At 43.4% G+C, this 12,758-nt stretch overlaps 1 protein-coding gene across 2 annotated transcripts in view; it reads left to right on the forward strand.

Moving 5' to 3' along the window:
- The window catches only part of LOC306968938 (RNA binding protein fox-1 homolog 3-like), a 1,481,628-nt gene that overhangs the window by 148,971 nt on the left and 1,319,899 nt on the right, over window positions 1–12,758 (forward strand). The window lies entirely within an intron of this gene.

Here is a 12,758-nt window from a genome sequence, read left to right on the forward strand (position 1 = left end):
AGAAAAGAGAAGAAGCTGTAGCTCTTCCATAATCTTATGTCCACGGGCAAGACACTTCATCTGCAATATGACACAATAAACATCAATGTCGTCTTCGCATCTTCACTTCTTCCCGGGCCTCATTCCTTTGAATAGTTTTAAAGGGGAGGTATTATGCAAAATCGACTTTTTCAAGCTTTACATCGTTATTATGTCATTCCCTCATTAAAAACATGCCTGAAGTGTTGCCTTGGCACATTCACGTATTTTTGAGTAATCTGTAAAAACTCTGATGGCGGCCATTTTAGGGATAGGTTTGCCTGAGTCCTCCTAGGAACGCCCCCACCTCCTGGAGAAGCCTCCGAGCTTTCGTCACCAGCCGAGTAACCAACCACTGCTCCTCAGCAGAACCCCCTCCCCACTGATGCCACAGACAGCGTGTGGAGGGGGCGTGTCGGAAAAGGTCAGAGGTTCTTAAAGAGACAGAGGCCTATTTCAAGACATTCACTACAGCCATTTTGAGAGAGCAATTTTATACAAGGCAGTTATTCTAACTTACTGCATTTACAGACCAACAGAAGGTTTCGTCATCATTGTAGTGTGCTATAGACTGGTGCTATGTGATTGAAAAAAGCATAATACCCCCTCTTTAAGTCACTTGTAAAGTCAATCCAGTCCAGATCATCGGTGTCTGAATGATTTAAAGGGACTATACAGAGTTTAAAAATGTCAACATTTTGTATTTTCCTCCCCCTACATGTTCCAACGATGTCCTGATGTGTAGAATGAGCTCAGACCTGTTCACGACAATTGCCTCTAAAATCCTGCACTGTCACTCAAAAAGTTGTTACTTCGGGTCCGAATTGCCGTCATGCACGAGCTAATTATAGAAGCTGCAGTTACATGTATGACCTGAGGTGGCAGTAGTGAGTATAAAAATTACCAACTTGCATCTAGTCTCTTTCACTAATGCTTTATACATTTAGTTGTTGTAGGGCTGGGTTGTCGCCCAGCAAATCAATTGAATGAATTCAGGCTTTCAAAAACAGACGATTTGGAAAATGGCTAAATCGTATAATCAGCCAATTTAGCAGCGTTTTCGAGGCTCTGTAGTGAAATGACACCAGCGGAGAAGCTGAGACTTTCTGACGATGCTGCTTCACAAAGGCCGTGTGTTGTGTTTTAAGAGGGAGCGCTGGAGTTTTCTTTCCCACTGTCCTCCGGTCTGCTCCTGTGCCTTTCTCTCACTCTGCTCTGAGTGGACCATTTAGCTCCGCCCCTTTCCCTTGAGTCTCCATGGAGAAGGTTGTCAATCACAGCAGAGGCATGAAGACGATAAAACTAGAACACTTTTGAAAACTCCATGGCTTATTAAGAGGTTTTACTTTTGAGAGCAGACGAGGAAGATCTAAAACAGAAATAACAATTTTTAAATAAAGGGTTATGTTTTCTTAATGGGCCTAATTGTTGCTACATTATGAAATATTAATGAGCAGGACTCTGAGCAGTTTTCTTCAAAGATCAGGAGACTTTTTTTTAAAGTTAATTTCAAATACAAGTTATTAAAATCATAGTCGTTCAAACAATTGAGATTTTATTTTTTTGGCCATATCGCCCTGCCCTAAACTGTTGTTATGCAAACCTTGTTACTGTCTGTCTTAAAGGGATATTTCAGGATTTTTGACATAAGGCCTCATTTCCTAGTTATCCAGAGTGTTGCTGATTTCTGTTTTTCTGTTTTTGAGTTTTTTATTTTGTTTTTATTCATGCAGTCCTTATGTTTGAAGAGTTTAGTGGTGCTAGGCTAGTGCATGTCTATGGTAACTAGTAGCCTGCATTAAAAATAGTCTGACCCAAGCACAGTGCCCCTGAGGCAAATCACTTATAACACCAGACTACACATATAAATGTCTGTGTCGACTGAATAATGTTTGAAATATAAACATTTTGCATTTAAAATAACTTATATTTGAGCAGCATCAGCTTCCTGGTTGTTAGCTACTGCGGCCGGCATTACTAGCACCGCTAAACTCTTCAAATATATGAACTGCATGAAATCTCCAGAAATCAACAACACTCAGGATAACTAGGAAATGAGGCCCTATGTCAAAAATCCTGAAATATCCCTTTAAGGGCCTAGTTGGAGACTCGAGTTGCCGTTGCTGGAGAGGTCGCCGAGACGTCCCCTGGAGTTACAGCGAGTCTCCAGGTAGTGATTAGTGAAAACAAACAAGTTCGAACAGGTCACAAGCAGTTGTGTCACAAATACTATTTGTTGTTCTCAGCCTGTGAGACGTTTCTGTGATGTCCCTGTAATTCCCTATAATCTAATTTTGCACATATATTTGTTATATTAATAAGAGTTGTCCACTTGTTTTGATTTGTCAGACTTTGCTCATTTAGTTTTCGTCCTTTCATCCAAACCTGAATTGATTTCCGTCCACATTGTCGACTCATCTCCTCCATCTTTCAGTCAGTGGGATTTGTCTTGTGAATAGAAGCAGTGTATAAAAATATCTTCATATTCATTCCTAAGTGTAAAACAGAGCCACCAAAGAGAGAGTTTGCATTGAGATTAAACCTCGTCTCTATAAGCGTTTCACTGAGGGAGTCGTAAATATAGCACAGAGTCACTGTTGGGCCACGCGAGTCCATTAGCGCCGAGCGAGATAAGACGGATGGTAAGGACACAATGATTACATCGCAGACTTCCTGGACACAGTGACTTATTCTCCATTGTATAGTTTTGTCTTAAAGGAGACATCACGCAAAAACGCATTTAAAACATGGAGTTACATTGTTCATTCATCGAGAACATATGTATTTATGTATTTCACTCCATTCATGCAGTTTTGAGTGATCCTGTCCACTTTGGTTGTTTCTTCTTCTGATTTAGAAGCTGTAATCGACCATTTTTCAAGCCGATAATCTGGATATTTTATTGTCCCTGTAGGGAAATTTGTCCTCAGCATTTGACCCATCCTTTGATGCCGCTGGGGCAACCCGTAAGAAGAAGTGGGTGACGACAATGCTTCGCCCAAGGACCCATCTCCATGATGTGGAGCCAGGCTCATGATCAGAATCACCTGGCTGGAGGATCCATCTATACATGTTTTAAAGGAACAGGCCACACTTTTCCATACTGAGATATGTTCTTACCTGAGCTTAGACGAGTTCATACATACCTGTTGATACATATCTTGATTCATACCAATTTGTCTAAGCTCAGGTAAGAACATATCTTAGTATGGGAAAACGGTGGCCAGTTCCTTCAATCATATTTAGTCCAATTTCTACTTTTAGTGCGGTTGGATACACATTCAGTGGCCCCAAAACACCATCTTACAAGATGCTAATGACAAAGAAATCACAGAAATGATATAAACTCCTTGAAACTGACCTTACCTACTGATACCATACCTCACGATGCTTTAGCCCCCTGCCTCGGGAGCGGTGATTGGCTGTGGCTGTTCGGGCGCTGTCCTGTGGGTGTCTGGATGGAGGTGTGGTGTTTCTACCGCGCCTTGTCCGGGCACCCTGTGTTGGCGCCCTCTGGCTGCAGCCGAGGTGCTGCTCACGATGCAGACGGCTCCATGGATGGTGTTACTTTACCTGGTTTATCTGTACCCAGCCTTACCTTAGCCTTGCTTCAGCCTTACCTCAGCCTTGTGCCCATTGTTTTACCTTGAGTGTGTGTGGTGTGTCTCTGGGGAGGTGGGTGGGGGGAGCGTGAATGCGACAATGTGTTTGTATTTGTGGGAGGATGAATGAAGGAGAGAATGTTTTTAAATCTGTAAAGCACTTTGTGTTATTGATTGATTGATTGCATTGCGCCTGGCTTCACCATTCATTTGTATGGGGAAGGAACACTCTTTTAACGGGTCCAGGATTCGTTAGCGAACAAAACATTGACATTTGTAGAAATAGGCTCAGAGCTAAAGGCATTTCAATAATTTCTATAGATACAGACGGCATCTCGTCATAGAAGGGGGCGTGGCCTCGCCGAGGGGGGAAATAGAATCTTTAGGGAACCACCATTTTCTACCCTTTTTAGCCATTTTCTGGCAAAATATAAACTTATTTATCACATACAAATAAAGTCAAGTGTAAATCGGGCCCAAATGGATATTTTACTCACAGCAGATTGTTCAGTAGAAGTGAAAAATCGGCAGTTGTAGCTACCGCTTGCTAGCCGTTTGTATTAGCACGATGCTAGCATGAAACTTCCTGTTAGCATTCTCCATTATTTATGTATTTATGGGCTGTTGAACCACTTTGCTCCTCTCCATGTCCTTGTATCTTTATTTAGTCGAAAACTATATTCATAATTCAGCGTTTGTTAAAGTAGCTTTTGAATAATTAGAGAAAGTTTCGATTTTTCTCCAAATAGTTTTCCCCCTTAACTGTTTTTAAACATGACCATATATGGGCGTGGGCGATTCCAGAGATGCCATCTGTATCTATGGTTAGCCTAACGGGAGATAACGTTAAGATTCTCTTCAAATAACTGCATTGTTTTATTTTAAAGGGACATGCCACCGTTTTTCCATACTGTGATATGTTCTTTCCTGAGCTTAGACGAGTTGATACAGTACCTGTCTGGTCTTTGTGCCCCTGGAAGAACTTCACCCCCGTTTGGAGCTATAGGAATATGCTGGAGAGGCCAAATGCTAACAACATGACTGAGGGCACACACAAAGACCAGACAGGTACGCATCAACTCGTCTAAGCTCAGGTAAGATCTCAGTATGTAAAAACGGTGGCCTGTTCCTTTAATGCACTATCAGTGTCTGTGATTAGTAGCACGTTTGGCAAGTTCATGTTGTGATGTAGAAAAACCTGGGATGTTCCGCAGTGTGGCTTTAAATACACCTCAGGTTTCGATTACTCATTCCTTGTTTCCCCCCTATGGAACATAAAGTACTACAAAGGTGTCCAAAAGTGTTTAAAAGAGCCCCACGCATACCCAGCCCTCCCGTCCCGCTCCGTGTTTTGTCCCCCCCGTCCCCGAGTGTTGGCGGAGGGAGCGGCGCAGGAAGCAGATGGCCGGTTATTTCTGGGAGCCGCTTCAGAAGTGTCCAGCTCGAATGGAGTGTTCTTCCACCGGCATCCGGGCCGCTTTTACTCCTGCTCTGGGAACTTCACACGCGGATTTGGACCGAACCGCGGAAATGACCCGGGAAAAATGACCCGCGGAAATGAAGCGAGAGGAGCGCTTTATGGGTTTGACTTTACCAGAGTGGAGTTTATAGGACACGCCTACAGGATTCTATGGGACGTGATGGCTGCCGGTGGAAAAGTTTATCACGTTCATTTAGCATGTACAGCTTTAGTTTTTCAAATGCTCTAATGTGTGGAATAGGCAGAGATGGGTAGTAACAAAGTAAATGAGCTGTACTTAAGTAGTATTTTTTTTTACTTTTGATTATCTTAACGTACAACAACTTTCACTGAAAACAAACTGACTTCAAATTTTCCGTCCTTGGACTGAGCAACATTTTGAAAGTTTGTTCTGAGGGATTTTTTATATATATATATATATATATATATATATATATATATCATTCCTCGCCTGATTTATTGAGTTTTAAATTTCAAAAGAAAAAATCTATTTTTTACAGATTTTTACACTAATAAACAGCTAAACAACATCATCCAAAACCCCCTCTTTGTAACTAATATGTTGACAAAGTAAAACCATAAATTCAAACCTGGCTCGATCCATTATTCAGATTTTCTTGCCAAAAATATGAGAGATTTTGGGCATTTTTATGGATTAACAGCTTCATTTTTATATTTCAATGTAAATTGACAGATGTCAGTGGTCGATAGCAAACGTTTCAAATTGATGTCTCTGAATTTAAAGTTCCTCTATTCGTATGCAGCGTCTCGCCTTAACTTAGGCACAAAGTTATTATTCGCCGTGAACAATCCTTTAGTTAAGTGTAACTAACGCTTAATATCTTCTTGACTACTACAATGTAAACAACTTCATCCCACTCTGCGTTGTCTGAATGTCCTCACTATACCCTATGAAAACAGCTGTTTCAATCACGTGTTGCACATTTCTCATGAATAAACGGTGAAAAGATGCTAATGTTAGCTGCTTACCTTTTTTAAATGACATTTTCGTCATTCATGTAAAATCCATGTGATCCAGACTCATATTTATCTAGAAATATTCTACTGTCTGTTGAATTTGGTTGGGTTTTATCACAGAAATACATTATTCCCAGAGTTTAATTTAGCAGATGTAGTGCACTCATTCTGCTGGCGCTTCAGACACCGGGTTGACCTACTTTCTGCACACGCAACATGTGTGACGTCACGCAGCGAGGAGAAAGTAGTGGCTTCTGTCCGAAACAACAACAGAATCAGTGACTATATACAGTTGTCTACCATATAGTGCTGGCTGATGTAGTGAATGAGGGGTTAGGGACTAGGGTCAGACACAGCAGGCTCGCCTGCCCCGCACATACGTGTTTTTTTAGCCGCCTATTCCCGCCTGCAGCCATGGTGAAACTGCCCATTCCCGCAAGATTTGTGTTGTAACCCAATCCCAATGCAGACCTCTACTACTTTCTTTTATTACATTCATTATGTCTTCTTGAGTAACTCATTTTCGTTTTTTGGTTAATTGGTTAAGACCTAGTGTCCTAGACCTAGTAGGTTCCTAGTCTCTTTCAAAAAGAAACCAACAAACTAAAATTCAGACCTCTACTAGCCTCTACTACCCTTTTACTCATTTCGTACAGAGTGTCTGGATCTTCACAATTGAGCTCCGTTTTCAGGTAGGAGGGGTGAACTCCTTTTAAAGTTTGAAACGATTGGATCTAACTTTACCCAATCGCTACGTTTGGTCGTGACGTATGCAATGCGACCGAGTGAGTGAAGCAGCTATCATAACCCTTTAAGACAGCCGAGACTTCAATTTCAATTTCTGGATATTTGGGAGCCGAGCCTGAATGGAGCTTCCTTTAGTTTCGTATCTCGACCTCTACTACAACGCCTAATGCCAAACTCATAATAAGTAGTTCTTCACATACTTTGCTTATTCATTGTTAAAGGAGCAGGCCACTGTTTTTCCATACTGAGATATGTTCTTACCTGAGCTTAGACGAGTAGATCTGTACCTGTCTGGTCTTTGGTCGTTTTACGCACAAATATGTTGTTAGCATTTGGCCTCTCCCAGCATATTCCTATTGCTCCAAACAAGGTGAAGTTAGAAGCGACCGAGCTCTTCCACGGGCACAAAGACCAGACAGGTACACATCTACTCGTCTAAGCTCAGGTAAGAACATATCTCAGTATGGAAAAACGGTGGCCTGTTCCTTTAACAATGAATAAGTGAAGTATGTGAAGAACTACTTAGTATGAGTTAGGCATTTAAGTGCCTTTAAGTAGTTATTAAATGTTGGTCACACTTAACTAATGAATTGTTCATGATGAATTAAAGGAATAGGCCACCGTTTTTACATAACTCCTAAAGACTTCCCTCCGCTCACTTCCGTCAATAACCTTTAGGAGTTACTGCGTGGACGTTTTGCTCCTCGTATCATTACGCCTCACAATATAGTCCCCCTTTTTATTTGCTTATAAAATCGACATGCTACATTTCTGTGTAAATATATTTCGCATGAAAACACTTTACGTAACTTTATTTAAATAGGGAACACGTGGAAGAGCTTGGTAGCTTCTATCGTGAGCTTTTTTGGAGCTATGTGACATGTGGGTGAGGCTGCGTATGTGCTCCGTTTGCGTGACAGAGCGCACGGACAAAGACCAGACGGGGATATATTAACTCGGCTAAAGTGAGGTAAGAGCATATCTCAGTATGTAAAAACGGTGGCCTATTCCTTTAAGTGTTAATTCATCATAAATTAATGCTAAATAAGGTGTAGATTTTGTTAGAGAAATAACAATGGTGTTCGAGAGGATAGAAGAAGAATAGACAGCAGTCTGGATGAAGTTTATCAGTATGTGACCCAGAGACATGAACTCGAGACATTGCGCTCATCCTACCATTCAAGTCTGTCTATGCTTCCACAGAAGAGGGATATAGACCCTCTGTCGAGCGTCATACTGCTATTGCATACTGCTACTATGCTACTGCATAGTAGCTGAGAGTAGGCGTCGTAGCACCACAGTAAAGACTATGACAGAGATAGTACGACTTTACAGCATGACCCAGTATGATAAATAGCAATTTAATGTTATCCTCTACACTTATTCTAAAGTGTTGCCCTAATTTGTACTTTTAACTTCGATTTTCTCTGTATTTTCTACAACAAGGGTGGGTGAAAGTGTCTTGCCCAAGGACACACAAGGACGTGACAACAGTGTGCGGCCGGTGGTTCCACATTTCCATATCCGTCTCTTGTCTCCAGCGTTTACGGCGAATCCCTCCCCAAAGTATCCCCCATTAACCCCGAGCACAGCGCTGTTTACCCGCCCGATCCGCGTCACTCAATCTGCCGCCGAGCCGCCGCCGTGTTTGCCCGCCTGATCCGCGTCACTCAAAGGCGCGGCACGACAACGATGCCCTCGACGTAACTTTGCGATAATGACAGCGTCCCGCCCGTTACTCCGCGGTTATAAACTCAGACGTTAATTACACAAACCCGGACTGAATTAAACATGGCGCGTTTCCACGGCGCGGTGTTTATGTTGTAAATAAAATCACGGCGCCGATGATAAGCCCGGAGACGCCTGACGAGAGCTGACAGTCCAAAATTACCTCGCGCCTTATCTGTTCATTACCCGGTCTGCGACAATGGGTGGTCGAGCGACGCGGATCCGGCTTCAGTCCACTCAGCGGCAGTTTGAGCGGATCCTTATCTCGGCTAAACTGATTAATATGGGGGGAATTAGTTTATTCTTGAAATATGAAAGTGATTATCAAACTTGTGCGCAACTTTAGCCCGAGTTTACCTTTGGTTTTGACAGTTTGGGTCTTATCACATTTGACAGAGTTCCTTTAATGATGGGAATATTACTCTATGGAGCAATCAATCTATCTAATCTACACATTTTTTGTTGTAGAATTGACAAATAAAGCACTTTACTTTGTGCTTTCAATGCTTTCAATCATCTTATGTCGTAGTATTTCTACTGGTTAAGTTGAACAACATGGATCCAGAGGGCCCTTGGTTTGGTTGGTGGATCTGTTGTGTGTGGAGTTTGCATGTTTTCTGTATGTCTCAGTAGGGTTCTGGCTAAAATCATGCACAATAGGGTTTCCTCTGAGGTCAGGCGTCCCTCAAAAAAGAGATGCAGGGCTCTATCTAAGAACAGCTTTCCACACGGCAGAAAACGTGTTCACCCCTCACGACCACCACAACCGCTCTCTCCCAGGCCTTCGCCCCCTCCCGGCCGCGGACAGAGTCTGGTTGGAGGAAAAGGGTTGATCCAGCCCACGTACATCCCACCTAATGTGGCAGGTCAGGAGCTGGAAGATTTCAGAGCGATCCGTGCTTAGAAACACAAGATCGGGCCCTTTGGAGTCAAAGGTCAAATACTATCTATGAACAGTACAGTAAAAATTTGAGTAACAAAACAATTTTATTTACAATAACTGGACTGTTGTCTGATCTACAATGAAACAAAATACCACTCTTGTCTAAAGTTCCAAAAACTCAGTTTAACAGAAGGAGTATGGCAATATAGGTTATATATGTTCATGGCAGCTGAGTGGCACACTTACCTCATTCTAAGAAGGTCCTGGGTTACATTCCTGGAACGTGTGGCTCATTCTGTGGGGCCTTTGCCTGATCTCCTGTGTATGAGGGGGTTCCTTCGAGTGCTTCAATTCCCTAACCTGGCAAGACAATGGGCCTCATTCACGACCGTTAACTGTTTCTTACGAACACATTTGTTCTTAAGGCCTGATGGGACCCAACATTCTGAGTCATATATATGTGTACATACACACAAATCATGTATTAAATAATTCCACAATGTAAATAGAATTATAATACAGTTCAGATGCCTTTATACAGAAACAAGTTGGCAATATCACAAATGTTGCTTTGCTGCCACATCTATTTAAAGGAACAGGCCACAGTTTTTACATACTGAGATATATGTTCTTACCTGAGCTTAGACGAGTTGATATGTACCTGTCTGGTCTTTGTGCGTATGCTCAGTCACGCACGACGACCAAAGATGTTGCTAGCTTTTGGCCTCTCCCAATTATAGCTCCAAACAGGGGTGAAGTTGGAAGCTACCACGCTCTTCCATGGACACACCCAAAGGCCAGTCACTGAAATAAGTAAATGTATCAAACACATCACTACCTACCTCTGGTCCCTGTGATCGCTCACGGATCTTGACAGGTTTCCCTCAGTGGAATTGAAGGATGGGTTAAAAAAATGTCTTTACCGGAGTTGATAAGGTGCATATTGACCCTTAACTTCTCCAAACAGACGATTAAACATTCATCAGGAACCTACAACTCTGAATTCACTGGTCTTAAAACGTAAACAGTGTCGATGTTTCTCAGTCGTACCTGAATGCACCTCCGTCTCGCTCGTCCTGACCCATTGCCCATTCCCGCCGTGTCCCCGAATGCATCATCGTTCTGCGGTAACTCCCGTCCTCCCGAGTCGATTCGGATTCATCGGCGCCACGTTTGAGAAATCGCGCGTTCCCCATTACTCTCCACCGCCGCGTTGAAAAGCCCGGCGCGATCCCACCGCTCAGAAAACGTCTCTCAATTCATCTGCCAGCCTCAGCCTGCCGCCGCCGCTTAAAGGCTATCCCATAAGGTGCTATCACCGCCGCGTCCAAGGGCGCCATAAATCCTCCATGACACGTCCCATCTTTGTTATGGAGGGCGCGGAGGTCCCAGCCGGCAGCGGGACGGGGGCAAAGAGAGCGCACCCTCCGTGGTCCGCAGCGCGCATTAACACGGGGGCTCATTACATTAGAGACATGAATAACAGCGGCGGCGGCAAAGGGGGGGGGGCAGAGCTGTTAGTGAGAGTAAATAGTGAGTGACAAGGGGCAAACAGGCTGCTCGACACGGCAAAGGACACGCCGTATACAGTGAATTACTCTGAGATATGGCTGTTGAGGACAGCTACACGACCTGGGTGTGGGGAGTTCTCAGTCCCACGGCTTGAAGCCTGGTCCATTTGCAAAGTTTTGTTGGGAACAGGTCCAAAATTAAAGTGGCCAATTGGATCTAAGTAACTGTTCTGATCTTGGGCTGCTGCAGTTGGTCAGGTCCAGGTTCAGCACGAAAGAATCCAGACTCACTGCTGGACCAAGGATTGACTCTGGTGACCATGGCATCCACTGCATTTCTAGACAAGAAGAATCACTTTATTTATATAGTCTGTGTAAGCTCTCAGTCGTTGGGTTCAGGGGTTGTCCATCTTCAATGAAGGTATTCGAGTCGTCTTCTGTACTCAGTTCGCTGACCAAGCCTTTTGGACTCCAACCACTAAGGTTCTGTTCAGCCCGCAGCCTAGATAAAGACCAAAAGGGAGGAGTTGGGTTATTCATTTAGCTCCTTTCACAGACAATCACAAAGCGCTTTACATGAGACAATTTTACATTCACACCACACTCGGTGGAGTTCAGTTTTCCATCAGAAACGCTGCCGCAACTGTGCGCATCTGCACCAATGGTCCCTCAGATCACCACTATCCATTCATGTGCACACATCATTCATCCTGGCCTATTGTACATGTTTTAAGTGGTAGGGGAAACCGGAGTACCCAGTACCTACGCAGACACGGGGAGAACATGCAAACTCCACACATAAGGCTTTTCCACCAAGCTGGTGCTGGTGCTGGTGCTGGTTCTGGGCCGATTCCAGCTTCAGAACCAGTTCTTTCGTTTTCCACTGACAAAATGCTGGCTCTTGGTTCCAAAAATTGGTGCCAGTTGGGAACCAGTTAAAAGCTGGGCCAAGAAACAAGCACCAGTGATGTCAGCAGCTGGGGGTGTGGCTTTTTCTCTTCCAGCAAACTTTAGTTGGTTAGTTAGTTAGTTTGTGCTAACTTCCTAAAAGGGGAGAAATAAAGAAGCTACAACAACCTCTGTGGAGGAAACTATCGGAAAAAAAAAGAAATCGGAATGTTCACGGCTGCTGTGACAGGAACATTAACTTATTTTTGTGTATTTTATAACCAGAAGTGGCTGTAGTAAGATGTTACTGTCCATGTTTTGTGTGACAGTTGACTTGCCAAACCGTTGCTATGATAATAGGCACAATGCCAGCTCTCATTCTGGTGGAAAACCAAGTCAGTACAGAACCAACCCGGCACCAGCACCAGCTCTGAACCAGCCCAGAACCAGCTCCGAACCAGCCCAGAACCAGCTCTGAACCAGCTTTGGTGGAGAATCCCAAAGGCCCTGTGGAGATGGCATGGTGGGAATCAAACCCTTGACCTTCTAGCTGTGAAGCACGCACGCTAACCACTGCGCCACCGTGTTACCCGAAAACATATATGAGCAAACAGGAAGTAAAGTAAAGCAATCAGTGAAGGGCAATTTAAAAAAAAAAGTAATAAGTAATTATAGACATCTTGTCATGGATAGACAGACTTCCGATGACGTCCCAGAGATTAGCAACCTCTACGGTGGTATAGTGGGGGTTCCTTAACCAAAAACACATCAACAGTAGGTTTATTGTTTATTGTTATTTACTGCTGATTGTAAAAAAGCTCTTTCTCCTTCACGTGCACCATTGTTATTGGGGGGACTTTCATGTCTTCAGAGTGACACTGCTCCCGAACAACACGTGAACACAAATAAACTAATCTGATTGA

The sequence above is a fragment of the Gobius niger genome, assembly GCF_951799975.1.
Source record: "Gobius niger genome assembly, chromosome: 10".
In the NCBI taxonomy this organism is placed as follows: Eukaryota; Metazoa; Chordata; class Actinopteri; order Gobiiformes; family Gobiidae; genus Gobius; species Gobius niger.